This window comes from Pleurodeles waltl, chromosome 3_1, assembly GCF_031143425.1.
Source record: "Pleurodeles waltl isolate 20211129_DDA chromosome 3_1, aPleWal1.hap1.20221129, whole genome shotgun sequence".
NCBI lineage: Eukaryota > Metazoa > Chordata > Amphibia > Caudata > Salamandridae > Pleurodeles > Pleurodeles waltl.
The window spans coordinates 263566974-263592268 of NC_090440.1; positions in this window are offsets into that span (position 1 = coordinate 263566974).

Sequence of the window (25295 nt, forward strand, 5' to 3'; positions counted from 1 at the left end):
TAAGGGGTCGCTTCCCTTGCATGAAATTAGCGTGAAATAAAATCCTTGGTGTCTAGTGGTTTCTGCCCCCTTTGCCCAAGGAGTCACTCCGCTTCATTGTTTATATAAAAAACAACAAACTCCCTAGGGTCTAGTGGCCATATCTGCAGCACAATTACATAGCGATTGTGCTGCAGAAATGCTCAGGAAGACATCAAAGGAAAGGAAAAGCCTTGATGGACCCCCCATGGACCGCTGCCAAGACGTAATGGTTACGTCCGTGGCACCTCAGCGCTGAGCCACTGGACGTGACCATTACGTCCATGGTGCACAAGGGGTTAAAAGTGTGACATGTAGAACATAATCTTCCCATATCTCTTCAGTGACATGTTAAGTTGAGAGTTGAAAGCTATTTTAACTGTAGTACGCTTTGTCTATCCCATGAAGAATACTAGAGAAGAGACTAAGGCCCTCATTATAACCCTGGCGGTCGGTAATAAAGCGGCGGTAATACCGCCACAGGCCGGCGGAAAAAATATTGGAATCACGACCGTGGCAAAATCTGCCAACACAGACAGCCACTTTAACACTCCGACTGCCACAGCGGTAGAAACAAACCCCGCAGCGGTAACCGCCAACAGCCAGGTGGAAGACAATGTACCGCCCACAGTATTACAAGGCACCAATCCACCAGCTTTTCCGGGGCGGTACCAACGCCAACAAAAGCACGTTGGAAACAGTACTTGGAATGGAAACCACTCACCTCTCGACATCCAACGAGGAATCAGGACGCCATGGAGCCCGAGTTACAGGTATTAGCAATGTTGGTTTACCTCCTCTTCTACCAGGAACATCAGTACTGCACCCAGCACACAGGGGAGGGGGAGAGGAAAAAGAGAGTTACACACAAACGCAACACCCCCACTCCCACTCCCACTCCCACCCTCACCCCCAACACCACACACACAAATACATGCATCAACATTACAGAAATACCTCGTAACCCTCTGGAAGAACGCAAGGACCAAGTGAAATGATTGTAACGAGTGTAATCATCGAAAAACCCGATAGGCCAACATAACTGTAAAAGATCAGTATACACAAATATGTACAGCAACTACACAAGTCCGGATACTGTTCCATTCAATATTTGTGGACCAGGGGTCCCAAAATGCATGGGCGAAGCCCACACATGACACCTGCCTCAAAACGGAGAGAATACTGCTGGGGCATCAGGTCGAAAAAAAACAGGCACCTCAGGGGGAAGGGGAGGGTGGGCACCTCAGCCGGATGATGGGACAACGCCACTGCCGCATGAGGGGGCTCCATGCCCACTGTTTGGTTCTGGGGAGTGCAAAGCCACAGTCTCACAAGTCTCTCAAGTGGGTGGTCTGCCCACAGATTGGTCCTGGGGAGTGCAAAGCCACAGTCTCTCAAGTCTCTCAAGTGGGTGGTTTGCCCACTGCTTGGTCCTGGGGAGGGCAAAGCCACAGTCTCTCAAGTGAGTGGTTTGCCCACTGATTGGTCCTGGGGAGTGCAAAGCCACAGTCTCTCAAGTCTCACAAGTGGGCGGTTTGCCCACTGATTGGTCCTGGGGACTGCAATGACACAGTCTCTCTAGTGGATGTGTTCTCCACAGGTTCTGGAGTGCTTCATCCTGCCAAGGACTGGGGTAGTGGATGCTTTTCTCCACTGGTTCTGGAAGGGGCATGGTGCCCAGAGTGCTTCATCCTGCCAAGGACTGGGGTAGTGGATGCTTTTCTCCACTGGTTCTGGAGGGGGCAGGATGCCCAGAGTGCTTCATCCTGCCAAGAAATCGGGTAGTGGATGCTTTTTCCACTGGTTCTGGAGGGGGCTTTGTGTCCAGAGTGCTTCATCCTGCCAAGGACTGGGGTAGTGGATGCTTTTCTCCACTGGTTCTGGAGGGGGGTTTTGTGCCCAGAGTGCTTCATCCTGCCAAGGAATGAGGTAGTGGATGCTTTTCTTCACTGGTTCTGGAGGGGGCTTTGTGCCCAGAGTGCTGCACATGGGCTGTGGCAGTTCCCAATACCTCACCTGGGTGTCTGAACCACAATATTTTCTGGGAACAGGTAGTATGATACTCCATGGAGGCAGAGACACACTCCACCCTGCAGCGACTTTCCCTGCCAACTGCAGGTATTGCCAGAGCTGGTTGTGGTGCTTCATGTAGTGTGTGCAGGGTCCAGGACATCTCCTGCAGCCTCGGACGATTGCCCACTGGGGATGATGTTGATGTCGGCTGTGGTGGCACTGTCTGGGCAGGTCGCGGGGCAGGTAGCGGTGGCTGCGGCAGTGTCTGCGGCGGAGATGCTGCCGGTGGTGCAGGTGTCAGCACCTGTGGAGGGAGACAGCAGGACGTCTCCTGCAGCCTCGAACGTCTGCCCACTGGGGATGATGCTGGGGACTGTAGCAGAGGCAGCAGACGTGCAGGTGGCGGTGCAGGTGGGGCCACCACCGTACAGGTTGCTGTTCTGTCTTGCAAAATGGGTGACACCAATCCCTCACCCGGAGGCTCTATGCCCTGAGCTGACTTCCCTTTGGCCTTGTGTCCCTTCCCCACTTTGGAAGTCGCTGCTGGGACTTGGCACTGTCCTCCTTTGTCTTGGAGGAGGCCTTGCTGGGTGGTTGGTGCGGCTTTTCCCTACAGCATGTGGGCCCCTTCTTCACCTTGGCAGGTGGCGGAATAGTGTGATCCTTGGCCTCACTAGGTGGCACACTGGCACCCCTGATGTGTGCCGCCCGCGATGTTCCTGGACTTGCAGGGACCACAGTGCTCGAGGATTTTGTGGCTGAGGTACTGGGCTCGGATCTGGACATCCTGGCCCTAGGGGAAGGACGGGGGGAGGTGTAGGGAAGAGGTCAATGTTAGCTAGGAAAAGTTTTTTAGACACACTGGAATGGGAAGATGGAGGAGGTTTGGGAGTGGAGGAAGAGGTAGTGGTTGTAGGAGGTGTACGTCTGCTGAGTTTAGGTGACGATGCATGGGCTGGAGGCTGTTGTGAGGTGGATGGCTGTTGAGTGGGTGTGTGCCTGCGTTTGTGTAGTTTGGGAGGAGGGCTCACAGGCACACTGGGAGAGGACACCGGGGACGTGTGAATGGTAGTTGGTTTGGTGATTGCACATGAGCGGTGTGTGGTGATGGGCGTGCAGGTGATGGAGGTAGTGGCTGAGGAGGTAGTGGCTGAGGGTGTGAGTGGAGACAAGACTGGGAGGGAGAAGGAGGACCTGGAGGAGGGGGACACAGTGGAGGCAGTGGATGTTGCTGTGTCTGCATGGGTATGGTGCTTGTGTGAGTGCCTGTGGGATGTGTGGTGCTTATGATTGCCTGAGCCACTTTTGTGTGTTGATGAGTGTGTATGCTGGTATGATGGTGTGCTTGGGATAGGCTGAGATAGAGGGGATTGGGTCTGGGTAGTGGAAGTTGGAGGGGGAGGCTGGACACAGGGACAATGGCTGCGATCAGTGCTGAGGCCAACGCCTGAAATGCTCTCTGTTGGGCTACCACGCCAGAATGAATGCCCTCCAGGTATGCATTTGTTTGCTGCAAATGCTTCTCAACACCCTGATGTCTTTCAAAATGGTTGATTGCCCAACAGTGAGGGATCTCAGGAGGTCAATAGCCTCCTCACTGAGGGCAGCAGGGCTGACTGGGACAGGGCCTGAGGTGCCTGGGGCGAAGGAGATGCCCACCTTCCTGGGTGAGCGGGCACGTGAAACATGCTGGGGTGCTGCTCGGAGGGCGGTGCTGGTAGGGGGGGTGGAGGCTGTACCTGTTGTTGTGGTGGGCACAGAGGTGCCCGCCACTGCAAGGGAGCTACCATCAGAGGAGGAGTCACTGTCGCTGGTGTCTCCTCCTGTCCCCGTCGTGGATCTCCCCTCGCCCTCCGTCCCACTGGTGCCTTCAGACTCCGTACATTCACCCTCCTGGGCCATGTGGGTTGCAGCTCCCTCCTGCTCTGGTGCCAGTGCTCCTCCGCCAGATGATGCTAATGCACACAAGGACAGGGTGACAAAACAAAAGGGGGGGAAGACAGAGAAGACACATGGTCAATGCCAGCAACAACACCACCGATGGCGGACACAACACACAGGGAGCAGCCCTATGCACTAGGCCATGCACTAACAGTTCATGGGAAAATCACATGCCCATGGGGGACTGTGCCTAAACTCATTTGATGCACACCTGGAACCCTCAGGAGCCTGACTAGGTGTAGATGGCCACTACCACTTTTGGTGTTGGAGTGCCACAGAGCCCACCTAATAATAGATCTACCCTGGCACGTTTGTCCTGGCCTAGGAGAACCCACAGCCCACTTCCCCCACCCAGACACCTTATACAGCGCGCAGAGTCAGCTGAATGAAACTGTACGCACCCCCTTGTGGCTGCTGTGATGCCCTCAAGTGCCCATCCAACTCAGGATATACCACTGCCAGGATCAGGAACATCAGGGGGGTCATGGTGCGGTGGGCAGCCCTTCCACATTGGGAGGCATCCCCAGCTGGACCTCCGCTGTCTTCTTGCTCCAGCGGTGCAGGTCCTCCCATCTTTTGCGGCAGTGGATGCTCCATCTATAGTAGACCATCAGGGTCCGCACTTACTTGGCGGTGGCACGCCAAATACCCTTCTTCTGGTGGGCCCTGACCTAGAGGAAAAGTGAAGTAAGAATGGATTTTACTCCCTCGTCTGGTTCTTCTTACTCATTTGCCACAACTTCCCACCCTGGCCCAGAAACACATACATTGACCATCCTCACATGCTGGCCTCATGCCCTCCCCCTGTATCTTCCATCCACCCCACTCCATACATTCATGTCCCATCCATCATGCTCACAGTGTACTCACCTGTTTGTCTGGAGGACCGTAGAGTAGCGTGTACTGCGGGAGGACCCCAGCCACCAGGTTGTCCAACTCCTCCGTGATGAAGGCAGGGGCCCTTTCCCCAGACACTGTAGCCATTGTCGCTTCCAGGACTCAGGTCACAGCAGCACTTGCAGTGTAGGTCCTCTCCTGTTGAAGGTCATTTATCAAGTGAGTGAACAGATAGAAAATGGCAGTTATGTCCGCGGTGGTGCGTACCGTCACCGCTGGCATACATCGTCATTGGCTCCTGGAACCCATAGGGCCCAATGATAAGCAATGCTGAATTGCGCTGCGGTCTTCGTCCGCCTACCACGACGCTGCACAACGCCAGCACAGTTACCTCATTTCCCCTTGTCCCTCCTTACAGGTCAGGCAGCCGCTATTTCAGGGGGCCACATGGCAGGGCAACTAACTGCGTCACAACACTTTTGGGCAGGAACACAGATAGACAGCACCTCACACCGATTACATCACAATTGTTCAAAACACCCTTGTGCAAGCTATGTGGTGTATGACCCTCTGCTTACCCTTCTCCTCCATAGGGCACGTCCGCTGGGGCAGATGATGAGATGGCATCATCCTCCGGTTTACAGACCCCAGGTGGACCTGTCGACAATGGAGGACAGACACATCATTATCACCTACAGACTCGATCGTGCCACAATCCATGAACTGTGTGCCCAGTTGGAGCCAGACCTGATGTCAGCTATTCGCCATCCCACAGGAATCCCCCCTCTAGTGCAGGTCCTGTCAGTACTCCATTTCCTGGCCAATGGGTCCTTTCAAACAACAGTGGCCATGGCATCAGGGATGTCGCAGCCAATGTTCTCTAACGTGTTGTCCATAGTGTTGTCTGCCCTGCTGAAACACATGTGCAGCTACATCGTTTTCCCTCAGGTGGAGGATTTGGCCACAGTGAAAGGTTACTTCTATGCCCTGGGACATATCCCCAACATCATTGGTGCAATTGATGGTACACATGTGGCATTTGTCCCATCCTGCAGGAATGAACAGGTGTTCAGAAACCACAAAAGCTACCATTCCATGAATGTGCAGATGGTGTGTTTGACAGACCAGTACATCTCCCATGTGAATGCCAAGTATCCTGGCTCAGTGCATGACGCTTACACTTTGAGGAATAGCAGCATCCCTTTTGTGATGGGGCAACTCCAGAGGCACCGTGTGTGGCTAATAGGTGAGGCCAAGGTCCCCACACAGTTTAAATAGGTGTCTGGGTATGGGAGGGTCCCTAAGGGTCAGTGTGTGTCTAACAGTTGTCCCTCGATATTTGCAGGAGACTCTGGTTACTCCAACCTGTCATGGCTACTGACCCCAGTGAGGAATCCCAAGACAAGGGCAGAGGAACGCTACAATGAGGCACATGGGAAAACTAGGAGGATAATAGAGTGGACTTTCAGCCTCCTGAAGGCCAGGTTCCGGTGCCTCCATTGACAGGTGGCTCCCTATACTACTCACCGAAGAAGGTGTGCCAGATCATCGTGGCATGCTGTATGTTGCACAACCTGGCTTTGCGACGCCAGGTGCCTTTTCTGCAGGAGGATGGCCCTGATGTTGGTCTTGTGGCAGCTGTGGAGCCTGTGGACAGTGAGGAATAGGAGGCAGAAGAAGAAGATATAGACAACCGAAACAACATCATCATGCAATACTTCCAGTGAGACACAGGTAAGAGACTGGCACTGCTCCTCTCATATCAGACTACAGTAGGACATTGCATGATTCTGCCTTTTTACCTCTGTGTATGGACCCTGACAGTTAACTTTGGCTTTCCATTTCACAGCTCTGGGTACCACTTTCTGCCTTCTGCTATGTTTGCTGCTACCCAACAACTGTCGAACATTGATATGTGAAAATGAACATTGACAGTGCTATTTTTCAGAGAGGTTGTAATAACACAATTGTGAAAGTACAGACTGACTCCAGATCGTTTTGTGATTCAGGGTGGTTATTTAAGTGCTATTCAGTGGAGGGGTATGTGCAATGGGCTGGGGTGATGGTGGAGGAATGTCCATGGTGGAGTCCAGTCTATTTGTATCACAGGTGCATTGTCCAAGGGGGCATAGGAGGTTGAGTAATGGCAGTTCAAGGTTGTCAGGGTGACATAGTGGGACAGAAGGGTGACAATCAGGAGAGTCTTATTTCCTGGCGGGGGTCTTGGCAATGTTCTCTGTCTTGTTCCTGGATCTCAGGGACCGTTTGTGGGCTGGTTCTCCTTCTGCAGGGGGTGGAGTGCTGGTGACCTGTTGGTCCAGTGGCGGGACCTCCTGTCCACTAGCGTCGACGGAGGTGGAGGGCTGTTCACCATTCAGGCTAGTGTCAGGGGCCCATTGGTGTGCCACTGTGTCCCTCATGGTGTTGGACATCTCTGCCAGAACCCCTGCAATGGTAACCAGGGTGGTGTTAATGGACTTCAAGTCCTCTCTGATCCCCAGGTACTGTTCCTCCTGCAGCCGCTGGGTCTCCTGAAACTTGGCCAGTACCGTGCCTATGGTCTCCTGGGAATGGTGGTTTGCTCCCATGATGTTGCCTTGTGGAGAGTGGGTTCCCTGGGCCTGTCCTCCCCCGTCGCACAGCAGTTTTCCCAGCTTCCCTCTTATCCTGTGCCTCTGTCCCCTGAACCGTGTGCCCACTGCCACTGACCCCAGGTCTCCGATTGTCTTGGGTTGGTGGGGTTGCATGGGGTCCCTGTAGTGGTGGACATACTGCTGATTGACGTGTCCTGGGGACAGAGACATGGGCCCGCTGGGTGGGTGCTGTGCTGGTGTTTCCTGAGGGGGGAGGCTCAGTGCAGTGGTGGTTTGTGACTGTGGCAGGGGAACCGACTATCAAGAGATCCCTGAGGGGCCAGGCTGGTCATCTTGATCCAGGCGTGCAGAGCTGCTGTTGTCACTGTGGGCCTCTTCTGTGGGGGACTCGATATGTCTGGCACCTCCTGTCCGGTGACGTTGGGTAGGGGTCCTGTTGGGGTGTAAATGCATAGTTATTGTATCTGTGTGTGCCATCCTGTGCAATGGGTGAGTTACCCTCTACTCCTGTGCTTGCCTTATTGTCTTTGCCTTTGTCTGATTGGTGATTTTGGGGCCTGGGTGAGTATCTCTACTGGACATACCTTGGTGATGGGTGTCCATGCATTGGTGTTACATGCAGGGCTTGGTTTTGGGATGTGTGGATTGTGATAGTGGGGTATCTGTGGGCGGTTGGGGTGATGGGTCTGAGGGCTGGGGCAGGAGTTTGTGATAGCATGCAGGTAGGGTGGGGGGATTTATTATTAAAGATTTGACTTACCAGAGTCCAGTCCTCCTGCTACTCCTGCGAGGCCCTCAGGATGCATGATTGCCAAGACTTGCTCCTCCCATGTTATTAGTTGTGGGGGAGGAGGTGGGGGTCCACCGCCAGTCCTCTGTACGGCTACCTGGTGTCTGGATACCATGGAACGCACCTTTCCCCCTAGGTCATTCCACCTCTTTCTGATGTCATCCTGTGTTCTTGGATGCTGTCCCACTGCGTTGACCCTGTTGACAATTCTCCGCCATAGCTCCATCTTTCTAGCAATGGACGTCTGCTGCACCTGTGATCCGAATAGCTGTGGCTCTACCCGGATGATTTCCTCCACCATGACCCTGAGCTCCTCCTCAGAAAACCGGGGGTGTCTTTGAGGTGCCATAATGAGGTGTGGGTGATGTGTGAGGTGAGGATTGTTGTGCTGTGTGATGTGTTGTGTTGGTGTGTGTTCTTTGGGGTGCGTGGATGTTGTATGTGTGATGGTGTTGTGTGCCTGTGGATGCTGGTATTCTGTTTCCTATTCTCTCTCACGCTGCTTCTTCCAAAAAAATCGTTTGAAGGGGTTGTGGGTAATGTGGGTGTGTGTTTTCTAGTGGTGTGAGTGTGTGGGTGTGGTGTGTGTATGTGTTTCATGTGTGTGTATTTTGAACTGTCCAATGTGGTTGTGTTTTGTATACGTGTGTGCATTTTGAGCGCAGCGGTGTGTACCGCCAATGGATTACCGCGTTTAAATGACCGCCGCGTTGATTCGCGGGTCGTGATAGTGTGGGCATATTTCTGTTGGCGTGACGGTGTGGGTTTTGCTATTGCCAGTTTATCACTGACCTTTGGTATGGCGGACTTGTGTGAGTGTCTGTATTGTGGCGGATTACAAGACGTAGGTCGTAATACCTGTAGTGGATTTCCGCCGCGGCAACGGTATCTTGACGGCCGTCAGCACAGCGGTAAGCGGGATTTACCGCCAGGGTTGTAATGAGGGCCTAAATTAATAATTCTGCTATCTTAGATATTGGACCAGCTAGAAAAATGATTTACCATTATTAATAATTATTTAGGAAATAAAACTTCTAGATTTTTCCTGCTTGAACTCCTGTAAACTAATTTATATTAGCTATTTAGCAGATACCCACCCAGTACTTGACCTTAATGAGGAGTGAAAACTGCTTCCAGAACAGAAACAGCATCCTCGGTATGGGGAGATGTTTTCTTCCCATTACAGGAAGATCAGTTAGGGTGTACCAAGGAACTTCATTAACTTGTAAGGCCTTCCCTAGTAAATGTAAGGTGAGACTTGGGGATGGCAAACCATTGTTTTCCCAGCCAGTCTCATCCCTAGCCCTTTGGGAAAGAACCTCCCCAGAAGCAGTTTTAAGCAACCAGAAAGGAGGGGGCTACTCAGTACTCTTGGCACACTTCTGGGCAGGAACACAGGCTCTGTGCAAGTGAGAAATGTTTTACCCATCTTATATTTTAGGAATAAGGAGCACACTTCTGGGCAGGAACACACGCTCTGTACAAGTGAGAAAGAGCTAACCCCTTTTAGATTTTAGGAATAAGGAGCATGTGTTTTTTTTGCAGTAGGACAAACAGAAGCTGCTGAAAAAGTGAGTAGGGTTGCCCATTGGAACTTTTACTGCATTGGTTAGGAAGGAGCCTGACATTACCCCTACAAGCTAGTGGCAACCATAAATGTTGAACCTCAAAGCACCCTCCTCAGAACACTGTCTGGACCTGTGGAACAACAGAAGAAGGACTGCACTCGCTGTTTAAAACCTGTGAGGGGCCTGAAGAGATGGACCTGGTCCCACTTGCATTCAGGACTTGTACTCCAAGGGTCAGCTGACTGATCTCCTATGTGGCTACATAGACAGAAGAAGCTGGCTGCAAGAGGCCTTTTTCCTGAAGTGACCTCCTCACTTAATACAACTCTACCTGGACTGTTGATGAGTCCTGACCCCTAAGTGTTGCCAATGAAGTCATGGACAATTGTTTCTCACTAACAGGACATCTTTTACAATCCCTAAAATGTTGTGGGAATTGAATATTCTAACTTCTAGCTGCCAGAGGAGAGGGTCCAACTACTTGAGCCGATCCAACCAAGATGAGATGCAACACAGGTTTCTCCCACTTGGAGCTTCTCTGCAGCAGCAAATCTATTTCAGCAGCCACAGCCAAGAAGGTATCCAGCCACATGGTACACCATTGGAAACATCTTGCATCCTTTTTCCTGGCAAGTGGTCAGTTATAAAAGCATTGCCAGGAACTACTGTAATAAAATGGCAGTTAGGGACAAATTTAGTACTAAGTTGAAATAACAGTCCTTAATTCTGTTACTACTGGAATTATTTCTTTTTCATATTTATTTCCAAAAATATTTTTTAATATAGCAAAAAGGATCTATGGTAATCTCACACAAAACTTAATACACATCACATAAATAAGTGTAAACCAAAAAATTACTGACCAAAAAATTACTCACAATACATACGAGATAAATTACATATAATATTTTAACAATATAACAAAGAAACCATCTTAAAATGGTGCCCTACGCATTTGAAAAGTGGTCACTATTATGTAACTCCACATGTGATCCACTGTTATTTGCTAAGAAACTGGGCTTTTCGTACACTCGACTATCACTGTGTTGTGTATTTCTTTCACACAAACGTGATATCGTGCATCTCAAATCTCTGATTTCAACCGGTGTCCCAATCACCCCTGTTGTCATCCCAATCACCCTTTTTGTCATCCCAAAGTAGGCAAATCCTTAACGCTACTCAGCAGTGGTCACTTTTAGTTAAGACCCAAGACTTCAAACAAATGCAATCTAACTACTGGAACAAATTTTTAATCGTGAACTGATCTTGAAGCCTCTGCACAATGAGAATATGAAGTGAGTTAATCTAGATTGGTCAGAACATTCAAAGAACACATATGATGTGTGTTGGACTTGGTCCTTTATGTTGTCCTTATGGCTCGGTGCACTTTACGAGTGCTAACCAGTGCTAAAGGGCTTATCTCTCTCTTCAAAACATGGTAAAATTGGTTCATACCCAATTGGCATATGTGATGTTCTTATAAGTCCCTAGTCAATGGGCCTGTAAATTAAATGATAGTGGTGGGACTGCAGCACCCATTGTGCTATCCACTACAGTAGCCCTTCAAAAATCTCAGGTCTGTTATTGCAGCCTGTGTGTATGCAATTTAAAACTGACATTTTGCGAGGCCCAAACCTTCCTTCTTCATACATATAAGTCACCCCTAGGGTAGGCCCTGGACAGCCCAAAGTGGAGTGTAATGTATTTAAAAAGCAGGACATGTACTTAAAAGTTTTACCAAATATCCCCCGGGGTGATAGTGTCATGCTGTACAAATACTGATTGATTGATAAATGTTTTTTTTTACTGCGGCAAGGCCTATCTCTCCCACAGGACAACATTTAAGGTGCCATATTACATTTTATAAGTGTAATTTTCAAATGGTAAGAGATAACCAGTTCATGCTTGGTGTCTCTGGAATCACAATTTATAATCCTAACTTATGTTGAAGTCGCATTTGAAATTGCAATTCTGAAAATGCCATTTTTAAAACGTTGTCAATTTCTTGTCTTCAAAGCCATGCCTATAGAAGCTTCACTCACTTCAAAAGCACAAGTGTGTATAAAAGAAAGACCTCCGAAACCACAACTTCAGTACACTTCTGGACCTGTGGATACTGTCCCAAAAACAGGGACTGCTGTGTTGCTACAAGGAATGCTACTCTGCTGAACTGTTGTTCTAAAATAATTTCTGCCTTCCTGAGCTGACCTGCTGCCTGCCTCCCTCTTGCCTGAGAAAGAAGAACTGGACCTGCAACTTCATCTTGAATCCAGGACCCCAGCGTGCCTCCAAGGGCTAGTCTGCTGGCCTCCTGACCTGAGCCTCAGGGACATAGAAGACTCCCCAATCAGCTTCTAGAACCAACTGCAGTGAGTTCTTGACCACCAAGTGGTGCCCCTCAGGGCCTGCACACTAAGGGCCATATTTACAAGGCCCTATCACCTCCTTCTGCCACATTATTGTCATATTTTTATACAAATGTGGACCAATGACGCAAAAATCACTGTGCCATATTTACAAAGGTCCGCAATGCATGCATTGCGCTACTTTGTAACACCTTGCGCCACAATGTGCAAGCACCAGGCATAATGTATGCAAGGGGGAGCGCTCCCATGTTGTGTAGCCATTTTAGTTATAGCTCCATTATTTTAGCACACTAGGCTTGTCTCTGTGCACTTTAACCTAGATGTATTTTATTCAGCTTCGTTTATTATTTTAACAATAGCCACTTTTGCTGTCTTTTTTTATTTCTCTCTATCTAGCTGTTTTTGCTTGGCCCAGCACTACGTTCTCAAACAAGACATTCTTGTTCACTCTGTGCTTCTTTCAAGGCTGTAGTAAGATAGGTTGCTGGTGAATGTGGTAATAGTTTTGTCTCTGGTGTTCATAGAAAAACACACACCCTTACGTAGGGACATTTTCTCAGAACATCAGCTGTTTTATTATAAAAACACTTCCCTGTCCCTTATGCGTTAGAGGGAGATTCCAGCCAGATGACTACGACTGTATGCTGATTGCTGAACACTTTGCTACAGCTGCTTATGCAGACTTCAGGCCTTTGTTCAGGCATGGGGGATGATGTCTTTCCAGGGGAACCTGAAGGGTAGAACTAGAGCTTAACATTCTGTGCTCTATTATAGCATAGGTAGGAATTAGTCCATTGATCTAGTGACAACATGGTAGAGTTATTCCTATGCTTTACTCTCCTTGTCACAATTCTAATTATGTCATGCTGTATCGTCCTGGTTATTGCGGTACATGCTTTGTCATCTAAGATGCAGTCGCTTCATTAAAACCTTATTGAAACATATACTGCCTCCGTTTGTCATTGTATACGTGAGACTAATGTAACCAAGAGAAATGGATGAGACCTGAGTCACCATGAATTGCCTGAGAAATCAGTTGTGTCATGCCCAATCATCCCTGCTCTCTGGTAGAGATGAGGCACTGCTAGTTAGACGGAGCAAAACCCGGATAAGGGCGACAGGTGTCACCTGTAGTGGGTTAAGACCCAGTCTCCCACACCGCAGGTGATTCTACCACTTCAATCCAGTAGTCTCATTAGAATAATGAGAGCCTACGTGACATGGCACCGCCAACATTTGGTAAGGCTCTAATTTTCGGGTCCTTCTGAGTATGTCTTTCTCACTGTATACAAAGAAACGTCAGTGCTATATACGGAGACGTCCTTGGTATTGAGGATTTCCTCCTCAGCTAAGTAGGGAACACCTAACTAAAGCTGCAGGTTGTTTAAGCATGAGCTCTAAAAGGATAATCCCCATTTGGTGTTCTTATCACTGAAGAAATGTACCATTTAATATGGCGAGTCTGCAACAGGTAGCAATTGCAGTCAATTTGAGACCACCTGTTACTGCACATTTACTGGCACATTGCCTAACGGCCCAGGGGGATCCAGTCACATTTGTTGTGGATGTGCACGCAGCTTATAGAACAGAACTTTTCTATTCTTGGGTCACATTTCCAGCAGTTGATGGGAACACAAATACATTTCATCACTATACACTTGCAAACGCACCTGGACAATAGACAACATATGCATATTTAGAAATACCATCTTACCAAGAACATAATAATTGGCTTGATGGCGCCCTACCCCACACAATTTTACCTGTTAGGTTAGGTCCTCAAAGTAATGATGATCCTACCTGGCCTTTATTGGCCAGTTACACACATAATCCGGTTGCAGCGACCTAACAGTAGTTGAATTCCGTCGCTCATATGCTGAGCTGACGGCAATATACAGACGGTTTGTACAGTTTGTAATGCAAACATTAAACACAAACCCAGCACGTGCTGCACCAGCACAACCACATACAGTAATGCCAGGCAATAATCCAGCGACTGTACATTTGATTATGGATAAAGTACCCGCCAAATGAGAAGAAATTCCGTTTTGCTTAGCTCAAAAAATAAATGCGCCGGAAGCAGTATTTCCCAATACGGGACCTCAGGATAAACACAGAATATTAACAATGTGCTTGCCGTTTGGGTTGGTTCCCACAATAGATAACTGTAATACATGGGGCATGGTATTTGCCACGTTCTATACTACCGCACACAGTACATCAACACTTGCCAATTTGCCATAAGTGTTGAAACAAATTCAAGATGAATACAGGGCTGCCCCGGCCCTAGATTTGGGGATGCAATTAATGGGCAACTTTGCCACAGTATCCTCAATTATTTTAAGTAATCTTAAAGGGGAATCAGTAGCACTAGCAGTGTGTATGCAGTTCTGGGATGTTTCTCCACAGGATCAAGAACGCAAGCTGCCAAGGATTATCACGGAGACCTACTCTAGCAACAGTCGAGGGGGCCAGACAAACAAAACCACCATTCCAAGTTAAATCTTATAAAGATTTTCCAAGCAAGCTCCTGAGGGTAATAAGAAACGCTGGGACAAAAAGCCACCGACTCCTAAAAAAGAAAGGGGAAAATCTCCGCACATGGAGACCCCACAGAATAGATACAATCTCAGAAATAGAGAAAATATAAAAACGCCTAACAGATATCAATATACTGATACCCGCCAATCTCGTTCCTTTCAGAACTCATCGGAAAAATGCAGTGAGAGAGGTGGGTTGTCAGAACGAAGAACTGAGTACGTGAAACTGAGACAGGAATCAGCATGTCAACAGAGGTTTCTGTTAAAAAGGAAGAGAAACCTCCTCAACAAAAACCCCAATTTAAAAAGAAAAAGATGGCAGTGGTTGCGGTTCAACACGTCACTCAAGAATAGGGTTCTCTTGAAGAACAGGAAATGGGCACTAACATTACTAGACAGCGCAGCAGAGGTCACAATCGTTCACCGGAATCTTCTAGAGCATCTGGAGGTGAAAGCAACTGATGACTTCCTATAAGTGGAAACCACGGACATGTCTGACAGGGTGTACAAAGTAATGCTACAGTTAGAAGGAGACATTGAACGCACAATTGATGCAATCTTTTGGGACCATGTTGTAAACATATATGATATTTTGTTGGCCGAACAAGATTGGCCACCTGAATTTGTCCGCACATGCCCATATCGGGAAAATGTTATCAAACCTTCTTTTTCACCCCTTGTTCCAGAGGAACTCACAGAATCCTACGCCATCGATTGGGCATTGGTGCAGGCACCCACGTTATATTCCAACCACGTAGGATAGGAAAAAGATTCCCCCTACCATGTAATCCCTATTAAAAACCAACCCAAACCTCAACCCCAGTATCCTATTAAACATGAAGCTAAAGCACCCATGAGGAAAATCCTCACACAATTGGAGTACCAGGGCGTAATCAAACCCTGCATCTCACCAATGAATAATCCCTTATTCCCTGTAGCTAAACTGGACCATTCATACAGAATAGTCTTAGACTACAGACACTTAAACAGTCATACACGCACATCTGCTATACAAAATTCGCATAGAACAGCATTTATGAACAACATAGTGCGCAAAAAATACAAAACAACACCGGACATTTCCAGTGGTTTCTTCTGCCGAAATATAGCACGTGAGAGTAGAGACCTAACAAGTGTCAGCGCACTAGGCTCCCAGAGAAAATTCTTTAGTTTACCCCAGGGGTACAAGAACAGTCCAGGACTGTTCGCACCTCGTGTGACTTCAATATTGCACGACATTAACCCTGAAGCATTGTCCTATGTTGATGATATTCATCTTACGGATGATGAATTACTGCAACATTTAAGACGGGTAGCCCGCATTGTTGTGAGATTTACAGAGTTCAGCTACAAATTAAATTTCAAAATAACAAAACAGCCTTCCTAAGTGTCCTGTTTCTGGGATATGAGCTATCAAGTGAAAGAAAGAGCCTAGCGCCACAATTCATGGAAAAATGTGCATAATTACAACCTCCAAATAACATCCAAAAATTCCAATCTCTATTTGGTTGCCTACATTTTGGCAGAACTTACATTCCTGATTTCATCATGCATACAACCATTATATAATTTGGTACGAACTGACTTTTCAAGTAAATTTTGGACAGTCAAACATACACGTATACTCAGAGCCTTGCAAACAGACAAGCTTGCGGCACAACACTTACACACAAGGGACAACACAACACACTTGGTCATCAGAGTAATTGCTGGCGCCATTGGTTTCACCTATGTAACCTTTAATGAGGGTGAGACAGTCCCGATACATACAAATCACATTTGTACTTAGCAGCAGAACAACCCTTTGCTCCCTCTGAGAAAATTCTCACTGCAGTTCAGATGGCTGTCATTAAAGAAAGACCACTAGCCCAAAGCAAACGCATTATTGCCGTTTCCCCAATTCCAACCCTTGAGGCCGTTACCAAGTACATCCACGTTGGATTCAATGGGCAAAGTCTTTGACAACCACTGATGTAGACTATATTTTTGAACCAAAATTACAAACTCAAGAATTTTTGCGATATGAACTACAATACCCAGTTTCAGCAGACATACTTCCTATTGATGAGTATCAAAGAGTTGTGTACACCGATGGCTCAGCGCAACTTGAATTGGCACAAAGCATCAATTCTCCACTGCTTGCGCAGTCGTAAGTGACTACATGGAGGATAATAAATTCTGTCTCCAGCATACATTCATGCAAACACTAAGGGATTGCCCAGCACAGCTAGCACAGTTAAAGACTCTGGTGATGGCATTGGAACAGGCGGATCCTGCACAGCCAACACTTATTGTTTGTGATTCGTACTATTGTGTCCAGTCCTTCAATGAATACCTGTATTACTGGCAAAAGAATGGGTTCAGAGATTTCAAAGGCAACACCATTAAACACAGACTTCTGTGGGGGAAAGTAGCGGATCTGAAGGAAACGCTACCAAATGTCCATGTTGTACATACACTTGGTCACCAGTGCATTGGGATACACGTTGCTGGAAATACACTGGCTGATGAAGCTGCAAATTCAGCAGCTGCAGTAACCTGCGTAGGTTCTAAACCGGACAAGGACATATGGGCTGCCGTGAAAGCTACTGCTGAAGGTACGTCATAGCCAAAAGCATTTCCTGCTAAATATTTCTACCAAATGGGAGGCTGCCTAAATGCTGAGGTTAAGATACGAGGCATAGAGGTTCGAGAAATTCCCAGCAAAGAAATAAGACCACAGTTGATTAAAGCAGCGCATGAAGGGGCAGCATCTGCCTATGCTGGTGTGGAGGCTACAACATCATTGTTACTAGCCCGTTTTTGGTGGCCAGGCCTGTACAAAGAGGCCAAGCAGCATGTCCTTTGTTGTGACATCTGCAAACAAATTAAAGTTTCCACTGCTAAACGCCCACTGCAGACACCCCTTCTCATTTCAAACAAACCATTACAATGTGTGTACTTGGACCATTGTGGTCCCCTAACACCAGACAGTGCATACATATACATCTTAGTCACTATAGACTCTTGCTCCAGATTTCTATGGGTGTGGCCACAACGCTCGGCTGATGCTCTGACTGTTAAAGATTTGCGAGTCTTTTACAGTACATATGTAGTTGCGGCTTTCCACTCGGACCAAGGCCCTGCTTTCACCTCAAGGGCATTCAGGGACGCCATGGCTTCATTAGTGGTCCAACTCCAGTACTTGTCTCCATTTCATCCTGAGGGAAATAGTGTTGTGGAGTGACTAAACTGTGATTTAAACCAGCCTGTAACAGCCAGAGTCTTAGGCATGGGTTGTAGTTGGCTTAATCACCTGTATGGAGTCCAGAGAGCACTTAACAATCTGCCTAGAAGGTCCCTGCGGGGTCGTACTTCATATGAGTGCCTGTTTGGAACTCAAATGTATGTTCCAGATCTTGATGGTCCTGGAGTGGAGGTGGCAGAAACACCCATTGACATAAATGAACATGTCTCTGTCTTACAGAAATTACAACAGTTCCATGGTGACAACGCTTCTGCCAGTGCTGCAGGATGTACCTGTAACGCCTACACGCTGGATTCCTAAAATTGGGGATCTAGTATGTGAAAAAGTTGCTGTCAAAAAAAGAGTTTGGTCCTTCTTATCGTGCACCAGTCCCAGTTTTGGGAATACACAGTACCAGAATTGTCATTCTACCACTGTTTGTTGGTGCTAAAGAAAACCGCTTTGTATGCATCGACAATGTCAAGTTACACCATGTGGCTGATCCTGCACAGCAGACCAACAGGAACAGCCAGTAGCACCCAAATCCCTATCACTACTGGTCAAGAAGTTCCTCTACAAGTTGTAAACAGCAACACTGACACCTCTCCAAGCTTAGGGAGGGTGGAAAATGATATTACATTGGTTCCACTGACATCTGTTTCAACAAACAATACAGAAATAATTGATCGATTTGACACAACTTCAACACAGACGGATGGCGTCATTTATTCTGAACCACCGTGGGAAACACCCACTGGTTTTCCACCTACAAACATGGCTCCAGCTTTTGCACGAACTACTTCTGGATACTTTGCCGACTTCAACAACACTGTTTCCGACTCATTTGCCTCTTCTACATCTGAACTGTCAAAAACATGTAAGCTGTCAAACCGGTTTAAAGCAACTTACTTTATTATGCCATGGAACTATCTGTGGCTTTCCTTGACTGTACTGGCTTTCCTACTTTGGACTGGGTTTGTTATAACATTCTTTTTATTAATACATAGCCATTTTCTTCCTGAAAAATCAGCCGTTGAACTGGTGGATGAGGTCCTAAAACCAAATTTTTCTTCCCACAAGGTCCGCAGAGACATGTCTTTTGTGAACATTTCCACTATACCAATTCCTGATGGGATTGTTTGGGATAAAGTAACATTTGATATATTCGGCCCCACAGAGGTAATTCAAATACCATATGTGTTTAAACTTTTAATGAACTATGTAATAATACCCGGAGTTGTTTCTGATGATTGGGATGTGAAAACAGTTGATTCTATGATGACTGAATTGCAGTATTATACTGTATTTGAAAATGAAGATGTTTACCAACCTAAAGAGAATTATGGTGATATGTTTTGCTATAATTATTATGGGCACCATTTCATCCACAGAGCAAGTACCCCAAAGACAGTCTTTAATTGCACAATGGGAAAATTTTCCGACGCCACCACAAGGGAGTTCTAAAACATACTCTGAAAAGATTGCATAGTTTTCTGGGCACAATGTTAAAAATGCTGAGTCATATTATTTTAAATTTCCATTGATGGAAAATGTACGCATATTATTGACATATATGAAATGTATTTATTCAGATTCCTTTGTTTCCCGGTTGACTATACTGTAGAAGGCTATAAATATTGGTTGAAGTCGATTGACTTAAAAAGTATGTGGGGAACTAGACATTGGCAAATACGGGAGAAGGATGCTTTATTAATAGAATGCCTGATACCTGTTCAAATTATATTTTTAAATGAAACTGTACAACATACAAGTTGTTTAGGCTTAGCTAAGACTAAGGAATTGAATGTGCCCAGCATTCCTGCCCATGCAAAATTTCATAAATGGCAAAAATATATAAATGCAACTGAAGATCAGCTTGATGAATGGGTCCAGAATGGCACATTTATTGCTTCACTGTCACGTCCTGGCGGGTGGTTATTGTGGCCAATAGATACCGATGGGTTTCATAAACGTTTCATAAACTCCACAGGGGGGTTTAAAAATAATAGGCCGGACCTTCGCTATATATCAACCGAACATGCAGGTATAGTTACAACATACAGTGTAGGGAAACTATGCCAGCAATGGTTAAAGAGTTCCTCACTACATGCGGTTAGAGAACACCTCAGTCTCCTGTCTAATAATACTGATTTACAGGACTTTCAGTTAGGCCCCAGAAAACAATGCAGAAAGCGCTTCTTATGTGAAGTATATAATGAAATTTGGAAGCTTTCCCAACAAGAAGCTGCTGCCCGGTTAAGGCAAATAGACCAAGAAAGAGGCATTCGCTGTTGTACATAATCGAAAAGTTAGAAAAATTGCCTTTTACTGTGGCTGAAATACCATCTGTGGTTAATACACAGGGTCATTAATCTGCCTATTTCCACACTACAATTCACGTCTTGTTTAAAAATCATTCCAGTAGGTATATATGAAAGGCTGGGAGATAGTTATATCCATGGGGTGTGGGAGCTGTCCTTCTCATACAAATGTCTCAGTGGTATGAAAGAGGTCTTTCTTAGCTGTAGGGAATGCAAGACTTCTATCAGCTATTCAGTGGTTTGTAAAAAGCTGTCCTTGCACGGGGGGTGTAACACGTCTGCAGCAAACTTGGCTTATTATCTGAAGGGAGTTCCAGTCCCCCTGATTAGACCTGCGTTCCAGGTGCTTTCAAACGGCAGCTATGTTCTTCTCAATAGTGAAGACTGTTGTGGGATGCAAGCCAGAATAGTTTATGTTCTTTCGGTCTGTAAGATTGTTACATGCTGCAGGAACATACTTTTTCCTCCCACTGGCAGAAAGAGGTAGCTGACATCTGGCCCCATATTGCTATATCTAATGTGATTTTTGACAAGTTGAGCAGACTCAAAGCTTTACTGTTTCAAAACCATGTGGCTCTTACATCTGCATGCGAGACCTACACACTTCAGGTGGCAAGGTCGTCAGCAGAGATACCAACTTTCCGAGACACTTTGGTGAACTCGTGGGACGAATATTTAATGCATCCAGTACAACTGGAAGCACAAATTTCTTTAAGGCTGTTGGTTCAGGTTTCGTTCACACCTTCTCCTCCATATTCGGTTTAATTCCATCAGCCATCCACTCAATATTCTCTAGTATTTTCGGGGGATTTCGAATAACTTTGGCTATAATAGGTGGTATTTTGCTATTGCTACTTTTTCTGCGCAATGGCTGCCCCGCCGCAACAAGGTGGAATGATAGCGCTCCCACCAACACAGCTGTGTCATGAACGCATGATGCAGCACTTTGAAGCAACACTCCTGGAGGAATTGGAGTGTGACTGGTCTCTGTCATTCAGACCGGTTTTGTATTGTGTGCAGCCCATGTTTCGGTGCCTCTGGTGCTCGTTCACACATGCAGTGGATGTTTGTCTTTCTACGCAGCGCTTGCTGGATGCTGATCTGTTGATGTTCTCGCGGGGGGTTCATTACCGGACATGCGCGTTGAGGGTGCATTTGCTGTAGGAAGCTGTTTATGAGTTGCCCTTCCTGGAGGATGCAACTCTGAACTCATTACTGTGCAAACCACGGAACGCTGCTGCCTTGGCTAAGGCTCAGGCTATGGAACACAACTACTCCTTGGTCCTTCTCGGCGATGCCTTAACAACTTTAACACCTGCCAAAGTGGAAGTGTACTGAGGTGGGGGTGTCAGAGATCCAGTACTTATACCCAGTTGGGCCTTTGAAGTGGGGGAGACTTCAAAGACATGCCTTGGAAGTGAATGGAGTCCCTGCCCTTCCTGGCCTAGCTTCAGGCTCACAACAGGGAGTTACACAACCCTCTGCGTGTGGACAGGACACATCCTATTTAGGTGTTAGTAAGACTGAGCCCAGTTCCTCCCTCCCATCCAGCCCAGGATGGCTCATCAAGCCCTATCAGATTATACCTAGGTTCCCATTGTGTGTGGCTGTCTCGGAGGAATACACAAAGCCTAGGTGTCACCCCACCCTAAACCTGTGATCAGAGACAGGCACTAGGCCTGAAATGGCTAAGTTAGGAAAATGCCAACTTTCTAAAAGTAGCATTTTCAGAATTGCAATTTAAAAGCCAACTTCACCACAAATGAGTCTTTGAAATTGTGATTCCAGGAAAACCAAACTTGAAAATTCTCTCACATCAAGATTGTGAATTAGACTCATAACATATTATAAGGTACTCCCAATGCTAATCTTCGGGAGATAGAGGTCTTGCAGTGATGTATTTAATAGTAGACATGTAAAAATTAAAAGTACATGTACAAACTCTTAAATACACTGCATCCTGCCCATTGGCTGGCTAGGGTCTATCTTAGGGGTGACTTATCTGCATTTACAAGGAAGGTTTAGGCCTGGCAAAGGGTTTACTTTGCCAGACCAAAATTGGAAGTTCAAAACTGCACACACAGGCTCTGCAATGGCAGGCTTGAGACACGTTTAAAGAGTTACTCAAGTGGGTGTCCCAATCAATGCTGCAGGCCCACTAGTAGCATTTAATTTACAGGCCCTGGGCACAGGTAGTACACTTTACTTGGACGTTATAAGTAAATTCAATATACTAATTGGGGATGAGCCAATTTGACCACATTTTAGGGAAGGAGCACAAGCACTTTAGCACTGGTCAGCAGTGGTAAAGTGTGCAAAATCTTAAGCCCAGCAAAAACGATGTCAGCAGAAACAGGAGCTCTGAAGGCACAAAATCAGGGGAAAACCACGCCAAGGATGTCAGGTCTAACAGTTGATTACCCATCCTCAATTTTGAGCAAAGACAGGCTTTAAGTGGGCCTGGTCCCTTGCGGTCGCAGACCCCACAGTAATTTAAAATGGACATTGAAATGGGTCCCTTTCCGGGCCTGTATTTATGCCCTTAACGTTTCATGTAAAAACATGGATTGATTTTAAAATCATAAGTGTTACAAACATTAAGGATATCCATGTAGTTTCTGTATATTTTTCACACACTATCCTTAATCTAGCATTCTCTTTGAGTCACTTTTTCCAGAATGTTGAGTTACAGTTTTTTTTCAGTCCGCATATTATTACTCTCGTCTAGTGCATATTTTGGATTGAGTCGCAGCCAGGTATTTATAATGGGGCACAATTCAGTTGTGGCTGAAGGCAGTGCCATTTTCTCAAAGTACCTGTCAGGGGCAAAAAGGTACCTGGTCATCTAATCCTTGGCCAATGCACACAGAGCAATGGTCATATATGTCAGTTGCAATTGTGCCTGTATACAAAGGTGTGAGTACAGTGGCATTCTTTGGGAATTTTAGTGTATAAATTTAAGCCACACCAATAAATATATGGGGACCGCCCTCTTCAGGGACCCCCACCTACACTTTTATTCATCACACTTGAAGCGATGGGGAAAGTATGAATGTCCTTGGGGAGCACTTCCTTGCCTGAGTGTACCCCAAGTCTGGTTCTGAATCCCCGTGCGGCCCCAACCTTCAAGGATAATGCATTTTAACCTCCCTGAATTTACTAGCATTGCGAGAGGGAGTGGAAAAAGAGGGGACTAAGCAGATTTATGTGATAAGCGACTATAGAAACATTGTGTCATAAAACACTTTATATGAGCCCCATCGTGCTTATGTCAATTCAACTGCTGAAGAGAGGTGTTGGACCTGCCTATCATAGGTTAGATTTCAGTCATAGCTGGCTTCGCTTTCAACATTTCGAGGATGCAGAGTTCCAAGGGTGCTACATCCTGGCGGTGTACCATGCTCTCCGGTCATAGAACACACTCATTTATAAAAAGTGAATCTGGGACTGGAAAGGAGTGTGGTGCTACCTACTCAGAGCAATCTGCCAAGCCTAAAACTTGAGTAATGGAGGTATCCATTCAGTGTAGTGCAGCCGCTGCTCCTCCCCAATGGTGGAGGAGCATTGCCCCACTGGTTCAGAGCCAGCAGCTGAAAAATCAAACAATATTTTATTATTGTTTAATTTTCCAGCTGCTGGCTGAACCAGTGTGTGCAGGGAGGGGCGGGGCTGGGCCATGGGGGGGTAGGAAGAGTGGAGTGGAGTGCTCGTGAGTGCAGATGTCAGGTTGGCCGGCTGTCTTAGGCCAGCCAAACAGACATGCACACATAGGTTTCACCAACCCAGCTGTATCTGACATCCGGTTGGAGAAACAGTACAGACTCCCTGTGCCTGAGGGAGCAGTAAACAAGCCCTCTCATGCCAATCCCTGCACCGCTCTCATGCTTGGTAATAGCATGAGAGCAGTGAAGGGATTGCAGAGGGAATCTCTGAAGCTGCTGGGACCAGGAAGAAGCGCAGGAGGCGTCCAACAGCACCAAGTAATTTTTTTTTTTATCATTCTCCTCTCGTGCACTTCCCCCGGTGACCCCTTCACCCACCCCACTACTTTTAAACTGCATTGGCCGCCACTGGTGTAGTGCTTGGAAACACCATAAACTCTGTTTATAAGCTAAATTACTGCAGAAAAATAATTAAACAATCTTAACAGGGTGTCTTGCAAACATCCAAAAACATTAGTGTTTTTGCCCAGCTACCTGCACTTTATGAGGGCAGTTACAAGCACTTTTAGAGAGCAGATATTTAGTAGTATATGTGGAGAGCCTATCTTGGTAAGTTGAGTAAACTCCCTGCCTGTTTGACCCTTGCAGCTTCGGGCTTGTGGTTGTCGAACTTCTGTAGACACTACCCTATCAAGAAATGGTGATCTGATGTTCTTTGTAACTTTCAGCTGAACTAGGAGCACACTATACTTCCCTGAGCTTTTTTTAACTTTTGTATACTGCTTTCTCAAACCCGGAAAAGCGTACTGCAGGCTACACAAATGGAGAACAACATTTTAACAGCAGTAAAATGAATCGCTTGTGTGGCACATACAGTATATACATGCACGAATATTGTAGGTAGAAGAATGAGAAAGCCATGATGGCAATGTTAGCGCTTTTCTTTGTACAAATTCAGGGCCCACAATGTGCTATCTGATTAATTGAAATCCCGTAGTTAGGATAGTCATCAAATAAATACATCTACAGAACATGAAGTAGATTAGGCTGCACAAGCAAGACAGAGAGTGGTTAAGTTTTCAAACCATAAAGGTTTATTAAAAGAATGTTTTACAGATTGAACATCATTGAATACATATCAATCAGTAATCAATAAATGAATACATTTAGTAAATGTGTACTTTCAATCAGTCATATAAGTAAGGAGGAAAATAAATATAAAGTTGGTTCAAGGAAAAGATTAAGCAAATTAGTTTGCCCATAAAGAGAGAACCCTAGTCTGCTCTAGTCTGGCTCAACATTTGGCAAAAGCATGACTATATGGATTCAGGAAAGCCTAATGGAAAAGGTTCTGACCTCTTGTCTATATAAATCCCACACTTATAATGTTTGCTACACCTACACATGGTTCCCATAAAA